Source organism: Dendrobates tinctorius, unplaced genomic scaffold (genome assembly GCF_039654945.1).
Source record: "Dendrobates tinctorius isolate UK_male_01 unplaced genomic scaffold, ASM3965494v1 ptg000071l, whole genome shotgun sequence".
NCBI lineage: Eukaryota > Metazoa > Chordata > Amphibia > Anura > Dendrobatidae > Dendrobates > Dendrobates tinctorius.
In genome coordinates this window covers 17755487-17768493 of record NW_027361739.1, presented here as the reverse complement: position 1 = coordinate 17768493, position 13007 = coordinate 17755487, and the positions used below count along the sequence as shown (strand labels likewise).

The window sequence follows — 13007 nt, the reverse complement described above, 5'->3', positions numbered from 1 at the left end:
TAGCACTTTGAATTAAGAATTGCACTTAAGTAATTTTTTGATACTAAGATAGGAAGATAACCTGTTTGTAACAAGAAATTTGCCTCCTACATTAGGAAGATTAGATAAGTATTGTTGAATAACATTTAAAAATTTTTGTGTGTTCTTGTATTGTACCTTTTGTTGTCTTACAGCCCGAGGACATGCTGTGTTTAACGGGCGGGTATGTGGCGCCCCTGAGGCTTCAGTCGCCACAGAGGTACTGCACCTTCTCCTAAGGTGTAGTGCCCCACCATCCAGGTAAGGTGGGAACTCCTGACCACGCTCCACACCTGCATTCCACACACAGGATAGTTCAGTGGGGCCACCTAACAGCTTCAGGCTGGGGGTTATGTTGTGAGTTCATTTTCCCCTTCGTCACTGAGGTCTGGTGAACTCCCTATTCTGGTAAAGGAAGGTAATGAGCCTGATTATCAGGCACCTGAGCCTAATGAGGATGACTGGCTGAGTGGAGTCACGGACTGGATATAAGGCTGCCGACGCCCTTCTGCCCTGCGGGTGATTTCTCTGTGGACTTCTAGGACACCAGTCTGATTCCTGCTCCTCTAAAGCTAAGTTTTCTGCTTTGCTTGTTAGCATTTGGTTTTGTTTTTGTTTTCCTTGCTTTTCTGGATTCTGCCATTCCTTGCTGGGGTGAGCTGAATCTTTTTTTGTCGGTTGCTCTGTCTTCAGAATATTCCTGAGTACTGACATAGCTTTTTTGAAGCCTAGCATCTTCAGGGCCTTTTTCACTGTCAGTCTGTTGGCTCTTATTTTCATAGGGTTTTTCACGGATTGCAGACAGCAGCCTTCCTGTCCTTTCCTATTTAGTTAGCTTGGGCCCCGTCTTTGCTCAGTCTATCTTTCTGTCTGTGTTAGTGTTTTCATCTTGCTTCACCGTCATTATATGTTGGGGGCTGCCTATTGCTTTGGGGTCTGCTCTGAGGCAGTTTAGATTTCCCCTTTCTTTCTTTAGGCCTATTTAATTCTCCGGCTGTGATCGAGGGGTCTAGGGCATCGTAGGAACCCCCCACGGCTACTGTTAGTTGTTGTGGATAGGATCAGGGCTCTGCAATCCGATAGCTGCCAACCTCTCTGGTTTTCTGGACTTAGCTAGCATTTCTGTGTTACGGTGACTCAATCATAACAGGGTTAGCAGAGCACCCCTCGTGGAACCCTGCTTCGTAACACGAGATGTGCTGGGAGGCGGGTGGAGTGAGATGATATAAAAGAGTGGGAAGAGTGAGAGTTAGAGGTTGTTGGTTAGTTGGAGAGAGAAGAGAGAAGATGGGTGTCTGAAGGACGTGCTGCAGCAGGTCCCAGTGATCTGGGCTGCTGGCACGAGAAAGACCAGAGAAAGAGACTGATAAGATTGATAACATAACCTTCCATAAGAGAGATAGAACAGATCGGAACGAAGGAGAATAGAAGGACGGTGGGAAGCTGGTTGAAGAAAGATAGAGAACCCTTCCAGTCCAGGGAGAGCAAAGGCCGGAGCCCGGTCCCCGAGGTTGATTGGATCTTTATGTCCGGCAACAGACACCGGAGCAGTAGTGAGCCGCTAACATGAACTGCAAACAGTGAGTAAAGCTTTGGAACCGCATACTCAGGTGTCCTCCAGTTATTCCAGCACCGCTACACCTGAGTAACAACATCTATACCATTCTGCGCCTCTCCTCATCCATTGCACCTACACTGTCCTGGGACTACAGCTCCACCTGTGGGGAGCTACACCATCTTTGCTGCACCACACCATCAGTCCCAGCGGATCTGCATGTAGCGTTGGCTCAACATCTTACTTGCCAAACACCACGGGTGGCGTCACGAACTATTCTAATAAACTTTAGCACCATTAACATCACCGCCATTGGTATTGGGCGCCCAGGGCCACGGACCAGGTCACCGCTGCTGTGACACATTCCGACCTTGACACCGGCCCGGTACCGAGTACCCCGCTGCCCTGGATGTGCGAGGGCGACCCACATACTGTATATACTGTATGTAAACTGAATGTTTATGTGTGTCCTTGTACACAATGTATATGTCTATATACTGTATATACAGTATATAATGTATGTTTCTATATGTATAAAGTATACAGCTCTGGCAAAAATTAAGAGAGCACTTTCAAATGTTCAGTTTGTCTGATTTTTCACTTTATAGGTATATTTTTGAATAAAATGTAAATTGTTCTTTTAGTCTATAAACTTCTGACAACATGTCTCCGAATTTCCAAGCAATACATTTTGTATTTCTTTTCTGACAAAGAATAATAGTCAATATTAAAAAATCAGTGCTTTCAGACCTCAAATAACGCTAAGAAAACAAGTTCATAATCATTTAGAAACAACAATACTAATGTTTTAACTCAGGAAGAGTTCTGAAATCAATATTTTGTGGAATAACCATGATTTTTAATCACAGCTTTCATGCGTCTTGGCATGCTTGCCACCTGTCTTTCACACTGCTTCTGGCGCAAAAATTTAAGCAGTCCTTCTTTGTTTGATGGCTTGTGACTATCCATCATCCTCTTGATTTCATTCCAGAGGTTTTTAATGGGGTTCAGGTCTGGAGAATGGGCTGCCCATGACAGGGTTTTGAAGTGGTGGTCTCTTAATTTTTTCCAGAGCTGTATATGATGTGTGTACATGTATAGTGTATATCTCTGTCTATGTGCTGCATATATAGTTCAGTAATTGTAGTGTCGCCATAATAGGGATCAGCAGTTTATATCTAATGCTTGCATTTTACATTAGGGCCTGTACACACTGTCTTTACTGCACCTGCAGATTGCAATGGCAGGAATTGAGTTCACATGAATTCCACACGTGTTGTTTTTTTTTTTTAAAGTGTCCGTCTGTTCCAACAACCATAGAAAAAAGGACACTTTTAGATGAAAAAACACAAACAGACTCTTAGGGTAGGTGCACATGATCAGTAGTCGCTGCGGGTTAGACGTTGCATACTTGTGCAGCATCCAGATGTTACAGCATAGTGGATGGGATCTCAAGAAATCTCATGCCCACTGTGCGTGCACAGATGCCCGCAGATCATCAGCGGAGACGTACATGTGACGCGTCTTTCCAGACCGCAACATGTCTATTTCTCTTAAACCTATATAGAGGATGCATGACTAAGGTAAATTTTAGATACATTCATTAAATTAACTGACATGGAAAAGCTAATATCACAGAATATTCTCAACACATAATCGATGCGGTGAGCGGAACATAATTACACATCTGAGTATAATACCGAGTGAAAATAGCAGCAAACATAGTAAATATAATAAATATTGCACATAAGGGGAATATATGCAAATATACAATACTAGATGGTGGCCCGATTGTAACGCATTGGGTGTTCTAGAATCTCTTTCTCTCTCCACGCCTCAGATCTCCCGAAGGAGGCGTGCGTCGTTTGAATGCGCTGATTGGTCGCGGCAGTCCGGGCGCGACCAATCAGCGCCACGGGATTTCCGTGCCAGACAGAATTAGACAAATATATAGTAGATATCAGGTACTGTAGATAAAATAATTGGTAATGATGTGAAGTATAAATAAATAAATCAAACAGTACCATGTATAATACTATTGCACCTTTGCCCAAATAAATTCCAAACTACAGTGATATAGGATCAAAGTGCAAAAAGAAAACCAACCTGGTAGTTAAAAGTACATTAGGTATAGACACCAGCACAATTCAATTATAATGAATACAGGTAAGTTAAAGTGACTAGTGCACGAATGAGGGTGGAAACAGATGAATAATGCTGGACTGCTTACCGCTCTGACCGCTGTGCCCAACGCGCGTTTCACTGCAGCTTTAACAGTCTTAGCACTGGGTTGCAGTGGTCTTGTGGCTCCGGGGGTCTCTGCCTGTCTTAGCACTGGGCTGCAGTCATCTTGTGGATTCACCTTATATTATAGCTGCAAAGTGAATAATAACCATTAGAGACCCTGAAGCATCAGTCACGGAGCCAGAGGGGATTTAACAGAGTAGGTTGAGGGACATGTAGGACTTTTTTTTAATCGCTTTTTCTTCTGCTGTTTGTGAGGTAGGATGTAGAGAAAGACAGCAATTCTGCTAATGTTTTCTATTATGTGACTGTACGGCCCCTTCACGTGACCTATCATGTTTTTCACAGATGCCATGTGTCCCCTATTTAACATACGGTGCTACACTCATGTCTGTGTTTTCCCAGCAGCACAGATGACAAGGGCCATGCCATCTATGTGCCGTACGTGAGCCGTCCGTGTACCTTACGTGAGCCATTCGTGTGTCGTTCGTGTGCCGTACATGAGCCATTCATGTCCTGTACGTGAGCTGACCATGTGCCATACGTGAGCCGTTCGCGTGCCATATGTGAGCCGTTCGTGTGCCATACGTGAGCCGTTCGTGTGTCGTACGTGAGCCATTCATATGGTGTACGTGAGCCGTCCGTGTGCTGTACATGTGCCGTTCGTGTCCCGTACGTGAGCCGTTCGTGTGCCATATGTGACCCGTTTGTGTGCCATACGTGAGCCGTTCGTGTGTCGTACGTGAGTCATTCGTGTGCCGTACGTGAGCCGTCCATGTGCTGTACATGTACTATATGTGAGCTGTTCATGTGCCATATGTGAGCCGTTCGTGTGTCATACGTGAGCCATTCGTGTGGTGTACGTGAGCTGTCCGTGTGCTGTACATGTGCTGTACGTGTGTCGTTCGTGTTTAACATGTAAAGTATATGAGAAGCTTTGTAATTTCATTTCCAGTATCCATACCTGAAAAACACGGATGGCACACGGACAACAACTGATTGAAAACACTGGTGACGCCGATATCAGTGTAACACGTACGTGTTGTATATGGACGTGTGAAGGGGGTCTAACAGTGTTCTTGGTGGAGTATTTCAGAATTGGGGGCCCCACTTTGAATTTTGCCCAGGGCCCCATTTTGTCTAAAACCGGACCTGCTCACAGTTGAAGTGTACCTATGATAAAAATTACAGACCTCACAATGCTTTGTAGGTGGGAAAAATTGCAGAATCAGCAGTGTATCAAATCCTTATTTTCCCCACTGTAGATCTATGGAGATAAGAAGGAGGAACAAGAGGCAAATGTGGGCATGTTGCTTCAAGTTCTCCTAAAACAACAATTGCAAACAAAAAATGCTCCCAAAGGTGGATAACCTTAGCATCTGTATTGCTGTCTCTGTCATATACACACCACAATCTTTTGGTATGTTAACACTAGGTATACAGAGAATTTAAAAGGTTTACACACCTGTTAAAATGCCAAGTTTTTGTCATGTAAAAAAAAATTATACCAAGAAGAATCATTTAAGAACTTTCTGCACCATTAATATCGATGATGACCTGTATAAATCAATTGCGAACAAACTGAAATCATTTTGATGGAAAATATAAAGATAACAAAACTAAAACAATGTGGTTCAAAATTAGTGGAAAACATTTAGGCTCATGGTAAATTGTAGTTAATTCACAGATGTCATCATTTACACTGTTTCTGATCAACCCGATATAAAATTTAGTTAGTTATTGTATTACGCGTTTCCAGCCATTTTTTAGATGAATTATACATCACAAGCCATGGGATCTCACTGATGAAAGTTATAAATCAGGAGAGGGGTAACAATTTTTCCAAAGCATTAGATAAACCATGGAGCTCTGTGAAGATGGTCATCAATAAATAGCTTAAATCTGGCACAACAATGACATTACTTAGAACTGGATGTTCCAAAAAAATTGATGAAAGACAAGAATAAATTTGTTTTATATCAGCCTGATGAAGGGACATAAGCAGTCCCGAAAGCTTGCTTTGTAACAACATTCACTATTATTTGTTAGCCATTAAAAGGTATCATACCCACAAGATTCCTATTTTGTTTCTCTCACTGAGAGCACTTTATATATATTTTTCTCTATGCTGATGACACACAGTTCTATATCTCTGGACCAGATATCACCTCCCTACTACCCAGAATCTCACAATGTCTTTCTGCTATTTCACCCTTCTCTGCTAGATTTCTAAAACTTAATATGGACAAAACAGAATTCATCATCTTTCCCCTATCTCACTCGACCCCCCCTTAATGGACCTATCCATTAAAGTAAATGGCTGCCCACTCTCCCCAGTACCACAAGCTCGCCGCCTCGGGGTAATCCTTGATACTGATCTCTCTTTCAAACTACATATCCAAGATCTTTCCATTTGCTGCCAACTTCAACTCAAAACATTTCACTGATCCGTACATTCCTCAACCAAGAATCTGCAAAAACATTAGTGCATGCCCTCATCATCTCCCGCCTTGACTACTGCAACCTCCTGCTCTGTGACCTCCCCTCTAACACACAACCCTCCAATCTATTCTAAACTCTGCTGCTCGACTAATCCACCTGTCCCCTCGCTATTGCCTGGCCTCTTCCCTCTGTCAATCCCTAACCATGGCATACAAAACCATCCACAACCTGTGTCCTAAATACATCTGTGACCTAGTCTCCCGGTACTTACCTACATGCAACCTCCGATCCTCACAAGATCTCCTTCTCTACTCCCCTCTTATCTCCTCTTCCCACAATCGCATACAAGATTTCTCCCACGCATCACCCCTACTCTGGAACTCTCTACCACAAGATATCAGACTATCAGACTCTCGCATACCATTGAAACCTTCAAAAAGAACCTGAAGACATACCTCTTCCGACAAGCCTACAACCTGCAGTAACCACCGATCTATCAAGCCACTGCACGACCATCTCTACCCTCGCCTACTGTATCCTCACCCATCCCCTGCCGATTTTGAGCCCTCGCGGGCAGGATCCTCTCTCCTCCTGTACCAGTCGTGACTTGTATTGTTCAAGATTACTTTACTCATTTTTATTATGTATACCCCTTTTCACATGTAAAGATGGAATAAATGGCTCTATAATAATAAATAATAATAATAATCACAAAACTCAAGATAAAAAGCGGACGGCACCGCTGTTACCGTGTAACTTCAAATGATGTGCGGCATACAGAAGTCCAGCAGCTGGGAATCTCGGGTGCCAGACCTGGAAACAGTCAATCCTGGGAATCCATGCAAAGAGAAGAGGTCGCACTCATCGAGATGAAAGTTTCACTGGTTTATTGACATATCATGAACATGTCAAGTCGGGGGAGTGTCATAAGGAGTGCAAGAAAGGCTGACAACGGCCGTTTCGCGCTACTCTAGCGCTTCAACGGGTCAAACAGTGGAGGGAAGTGCCGGGTTCATATGGAAATCACATCACTCTGTACCTCCTCCCTCCACAGCTGCTGTCTAAGTGACATTAGTGAATTAAAAACATGCTGAGATGCATTACAACATACAAAAGTATAAATACAACTTACTGCACAAGCAGAAAAATGGTTACATCGAGGGATAAATTACAATGCATATTCATATATTGAAGACTACTGTTATTTTCATATGTCGAAAACTACTATTTTTTTCTTTTTTCTTATGGAAAACATCTACAATCATATGTATCCAGAGACCAAACTGTCTCACTATTATTGTATCGAACTATTAATATACTCACAGAGAAAGAGAAAAAAAAAAAAAAATTTCAAAAAAAATTCTCTCAAAAAAATTTTTTTCAAAAAAAATTTTTTTCAAAAAAAATTCTTATCCTGAAATGAAAAATGTAAATTGTGTGCAACTTGATATCTGTTTTTTTTAGGATTCTCATAAACTACTATATACCTACATAGCTGTATCTTATTATGGATAAACACAATAATGGACTATCAATGACAAATCTCAATCATAGCGGAAAAAAAAACCGCTGCACCGAAAACGCACAATGTATATGTGCACGTATACTATACAAATAAAAAACAAGTCACTCAACAATTCAAATGTTACGGGAAAGAGAACCCACCAAACTCAAAAAGATGTCTTTGCCTCAAATATATGGAAGTTCATCAAAGCTGCAATACGAGACTCCAGTAAAAGGTACCAACCAGAAAAGGTGCATGTATACATATATACCCTAGTTCTCCTATCAACTTCAAGGGAAATGAGGGAAAATATAAACTCCTTCATAAAAAAACAGCCATGTAAACCCAGCGGACCTGTCGCCTGTGTATTCATTATCCACCTGGATTCTCGTTTCAATAAGATTTTATTTAAATGCCCTCCCTGCGGCGGGAAAACCACCTTCTCAATTCCTGCAAAGGAGAGAACATTAGGGTCATTTCCATGTGCATCTCTTACATGGTTAATTAAACGTGGGACTCCTTTTCCCATTCTAATGGACTTAAAATGCTCACGAAAACGAATGTATAGCGGACGTATGGTTTTACCTGTGTAGAAAAACCGACATAGACTACATGGTCTGTCTTGCATGTGATCAAATCTGTTACTGTATGCGTGACCGCGCCCATATGTAATGTACGATCAGTACGATGAAATTTACAATAAGGACAATGGCCACACCTATAATTCCCTTGTGGTGTTCCTTTACTCAGCCAAGTGTCACGCTTAGTGACGATCCGATTCTTAACCAGAATATCTCTAATTCTTGTACTCCGCTTACATGAAATAAGGGGCCCTCTAGATACTATGAAATAATTAGAAAAAATTGGCATATTTTGGAACAAGATAGGGATTTAAGCGACATAGTATCTAGAGGGCCCCTTATTTCATGTAAGCGGAGTGCAAGAATGAGAGATATAGAGTTTTTTTTATGAAGGAGTTTATATTTTCCCTCATTTCCCTTGAAGTTGATAGGAGAACTAGGGTACATATGTATACATGCACCTTTTCTGGTTGGTACCTTTTTTCTGGAGTCTCGTATTGCAGCTTTGATGAACTTCCATATATTTGAGGCAAAGACATCTTTTTGAGTTTGGTGGGTTCTCTTTCCCGTAGCATTTGAATTGTTGAGTGACTTGTTTTTTATTTGTATAGTATACGTGCACATATACATTGTGCGTTTTCGGTGCAGCGGTTTTTTTTTCCGCTATGATTGAGATTTGTCATTGATAGTCCATTATTGTGTTTATCCATAATAAGATACAGCTATGTAGGTATATAGTAGTTTATTAGAATCCTAAAAAAACAGATATCAAGTTGCACACAATTTACATTTTTCATTTCAAGATAAGAATTTTTGTAAAAAAAAAAATTTTTTGAAAAAAATTTTTCTGAGAGAATTTTTTTGAAAAATTATTATTTTTTTTCTCTTTCTCTGTGAGTATATTAATAGTTCGATACAATAATAGTGAGACAGTTTGGTCTCTGGATACATATGATTGTAGATGTTTTCCATAAGAAAAAAGAAAAAAATAGTAGTTTTCGACATATGAAAATAACAGTAGTCTTCAATATATGAATATGCATTGTAATTTATCCCTCGATGTAACCATTTTTCTGCTTGTGCAGTAAGTTGTATTTATACTTTTGTATGTTGTAATGCATTTCAGCATGTTTTTAATTCACTAATGTCACTTAGACAGCAGCTGTGGAGGGAGGAGGTACGGAGTGATGTGATTTCCATATGAACCCGGCACTTCCCCCCACTGTTTGACCCGTTGAAGCGCTCGAGTAGCACGAAACGGCCGTTGTCAGCCTTTCTTGCACTCCTTATGTCACTCCCCCGACTTGACATGTTCCTGTACCACGTGCCACGCCAGAGAGGCAACGGGAGATTAGGGAGGTTAATAAGTGGCTCAGGAATTGGTGTAGGAAGGAGGGGTTTGGGTTCCTGCAGAACTGGGCCGACTTCTCAGTTGGCTACAGGTTCTACGCTAGGGACGGGCTGCACCTCAATGGGGAGGGTGCAGCTGTGCTGGGGGAGAAAATGGCTAGAAGGTTGGAGGAGTGTTTAAACTAGGGAGGGGGGGGAGGGTATTCCTTTTATAGGAGGGGAAGACAGTGCAGATAGAGACCTGGGCACAAATAATGACATTGGGGGTGGAGGTGGCATGGGGGGTGGGGTTAGAACAGTTAATAATTTAAGAAAGAATAGAGGTACAGAGAGATACATAAAGTGCATGTATACTAATGCCAGAAGTCTCGCCAACAAAATGGAGGAATTGGAGTTAATGTTGTTGGAACATAATTATGACATGGTGGGGATATCTGAGACATGGCTGGATGAGAGCCATGACTGGGCTGTTAATTTACAGGGCTATAGTCTGTTCAGAAATGACCGTACAAATAAGCGAGGGGGAGGCGTGTGTTTATATGTAAAATCATCCTTAAAACCCATCCTTCGTGATAATATATATGAATCTAATGAAAATGTAGAGTCCCTGTGGGTAGAGATAAGGGGAGGGGGGAAAAATAATAAATTACTGATAGGGGTTTGTTATAAGTCTCCAAAAATAATGGAAGCAACAGAGAATATCCTCATAAAGCAAATAGATGAAGCAGCGACTAAAGGAGAAGTCATTATTATGGGGGACTTCAACTACCCTGAAATACATTGGGGAACCGAAACCTGCAGTTCCAGCAAAGGTGACAGGTTTCTGTCAACGATGAGAGACAATTACCTTTCACAACTGGTTCAGGACCCAACAAGAGGGGGGGCACTGCTAGACCTAATATTAACCAACAGGCCAGACCGCATATCAAATGTAAGGGTTGAGGGTCACTTGGGTAATAGTGATCACAAATTAATAAGTTTTCATGTATCCTTTAATAAGATGTGTAGTAGAGGGGTTACAAGGACACTAAACTTCAGGAAGGCAAATTTCCAACGGATGAGAGATGATCTTGGTGTAATTAACTGGGACGATATCCTGAGACATAAAAATACACAAAGAAAATGGGAGACGTTTATTAGCATCCTGAATAGGACCTGTGCACAATATATACCGTATGGGAATAAACATGCGAGAAATAGGAGGAAACCACTATGGCTAAATAGAGCTGTAAGGGGCGCAATAAGAGATAAAAATAAAGCATTTAGAGAATTAAAGCAAGTAGGTAGTGATAATAATAATAATAATAATAATAATAATCTTTATTTTTATATAGCGCTAACATATTCCGCAGCGCTTTACAGTTTGCACACATTAATGAGGCATTAAATAAATACAGAAGATTAAATAAATTCTGTAAAAAGCAAATCAAGACAGCAAAGATTGAGACAGAGAGACTCATTGCCAGAGAAAGTAAAAATAATCCCAAAATATTCTTTAACTACATAAATAGTAAGAAACTAAAAAATGATAGTGTTGGTCCCCTTAAAAATAGTCTGGGTGAAATGGTGGATGAGGATGAGGAAAAAGCCAATATGCTAAATGACTTTTTTTCAACAGTATTTACACAAGAAAATCCCATGACAGATAACATGATCAGGGATAAAAATTCTCCATTAAATGTCACCTGCTTAACCCAGCAGGAAGTACGGCGGCGTCTACAAATCACTAAAATTGACAAATCCCCGGGCCCGGATGGGATACACCCACGAGTACTGCAGGAATTAAGCACAGTCATAGATAGACCACTATTTTTAATCTTTAAAGATTCCATAATAACAGGGTCTGTACCACAGGACTGGCGTATAGCAAATGTGGTGCCAATATTCAAAAAGGGGACAAAAACTGAACTTGGAAATTATAGGCCAGTAAGTTTAACCTCAACTGTGGGTAAAATCCTGGAGGGTTTTCTAAGAGATACTATACTGGAGTATCTGGAGAAGAATAACCTTATGACCCAATATCAACATGGGTTTACAAGAGACCGTTCCTGTCAGACTAATCTGATAAGCTTTTATGAAGAGGTAAGTTCCGGACTGGACCAAGGGAATGCAGTGGACGTGGTGTACATGGACTTTTCAAAAGCTTTTGATACGGTGCCACACAAAAGGTTGATACATAAAATGAGAACAATGGGGATAGGGGAAAATATGTGTAGGTGGGTTAAGAGCTGGCTCAGGGATAGGAAACAAAGGGTGGTTATTAATGGAGCACACTCGGACTGGGTCACGGTTAGCAGTGGGGTACCACAGGGGTCAGTTTTGGGCCCGCTTCTTTTTAACATATTTATTAATGACCTTGTAGGGGGCATAGAGAGTAGAATTTCAATATTTGCAGATGACACTAAACTCTGCAGGGTAATTAATACAGAGGAGGACAATTTTATATTACAGGAGGATTTATGTAAACTAGAAGCTTGGGCTGATAAATGGCAAATGAGCTTTAATGGAGATAAATGTAAGGTCATGCACTTGGGTAGAACGAACAAGTTGTATAATTATGTGCTTAATTGTAAAACACTGGGCAAAACAGTCACTGAAAAAGACCTGGGTGTATGGGTGGACGACAAACTCACATTTAGTGGCCAGAGTCAAGTAGCTGCTGCAAAGGCAAATAAAATAATGGGATGCATTAAAAGAGGCATAGATGCTCATGAGGAGAACATAATTTTACCTCTATATAAGTCACTAGTGCGGCCACACTTAGAATACTGTGTACAGTTCTGGTCTCCGGTGTATAAGAAAGACATAGCTGAACTGGAGCGGGTGCAGAGAAGAGCGACCAAGGTTATTAGGGAACTAGGGGGTCTGCAATACCAAGACAGGTTATTACACTTGGGGTTATTTAGTTTGGAGAATCGAAGGCTTAGGGGTGATCTTATTACAATGTATAAATATATGTGGGGACAATACAAAGACCTTTCTAATGATCTTTTTACTCTTAGACCTGTGACGGGGACAAGGGGGCATCCTCTACGTCTGGAGGAAAGAAGGTTTAAGCATACTCACAGACGCGGATTCTTTACTGTAAGAGCAGTGAGACTATGGAACTCTCTGCCATATGATGTTGTAATGAGTGATTCACTACAAAAATTTAAGAAGGGACTGGATGCCTTTCTTGAAAAGTATAATATTACAGGGTATATACACTAGTCTCCTTAATATTGCATTGATCCAGGGAGCTAGTCTGATTGCCGTATGTGGAGTCGGGAAGGAATTTTTTTCCCCAATGTGAAGCTTACTGTTGCCACATGGG

General features: G+C 41.2%; 1 protein-coding gene across 5 annotated transcripts in view; it reads right to left on the bottom strand.

Annotated features, from left to right (window-relative positions):
* Window positions 1-13007, bottom strand: part of ZNF831 (zinc finger protein 831) — a 151485-nt gene that overhangs the window by 100953 nt on the left and 37525 nt on the right. For 4 of the 5 annotated variants that reach the window (XM_073582468.1, XM_073582472.1, XM_073582470.1 and 1 more), the window contains exon 2: window positions 3804-3947. The exons of the other annotated variant lie outside the window; for it this stretch is intronic. The gene's annotated coding sequence lies outside the window, so the exon portion shown is untranslated. The remainder of the gene's footprint in view (window positions 1-3803; window positions 3948-13007) is intronic. 5 annotated transcript variants of the gene reach the window in all.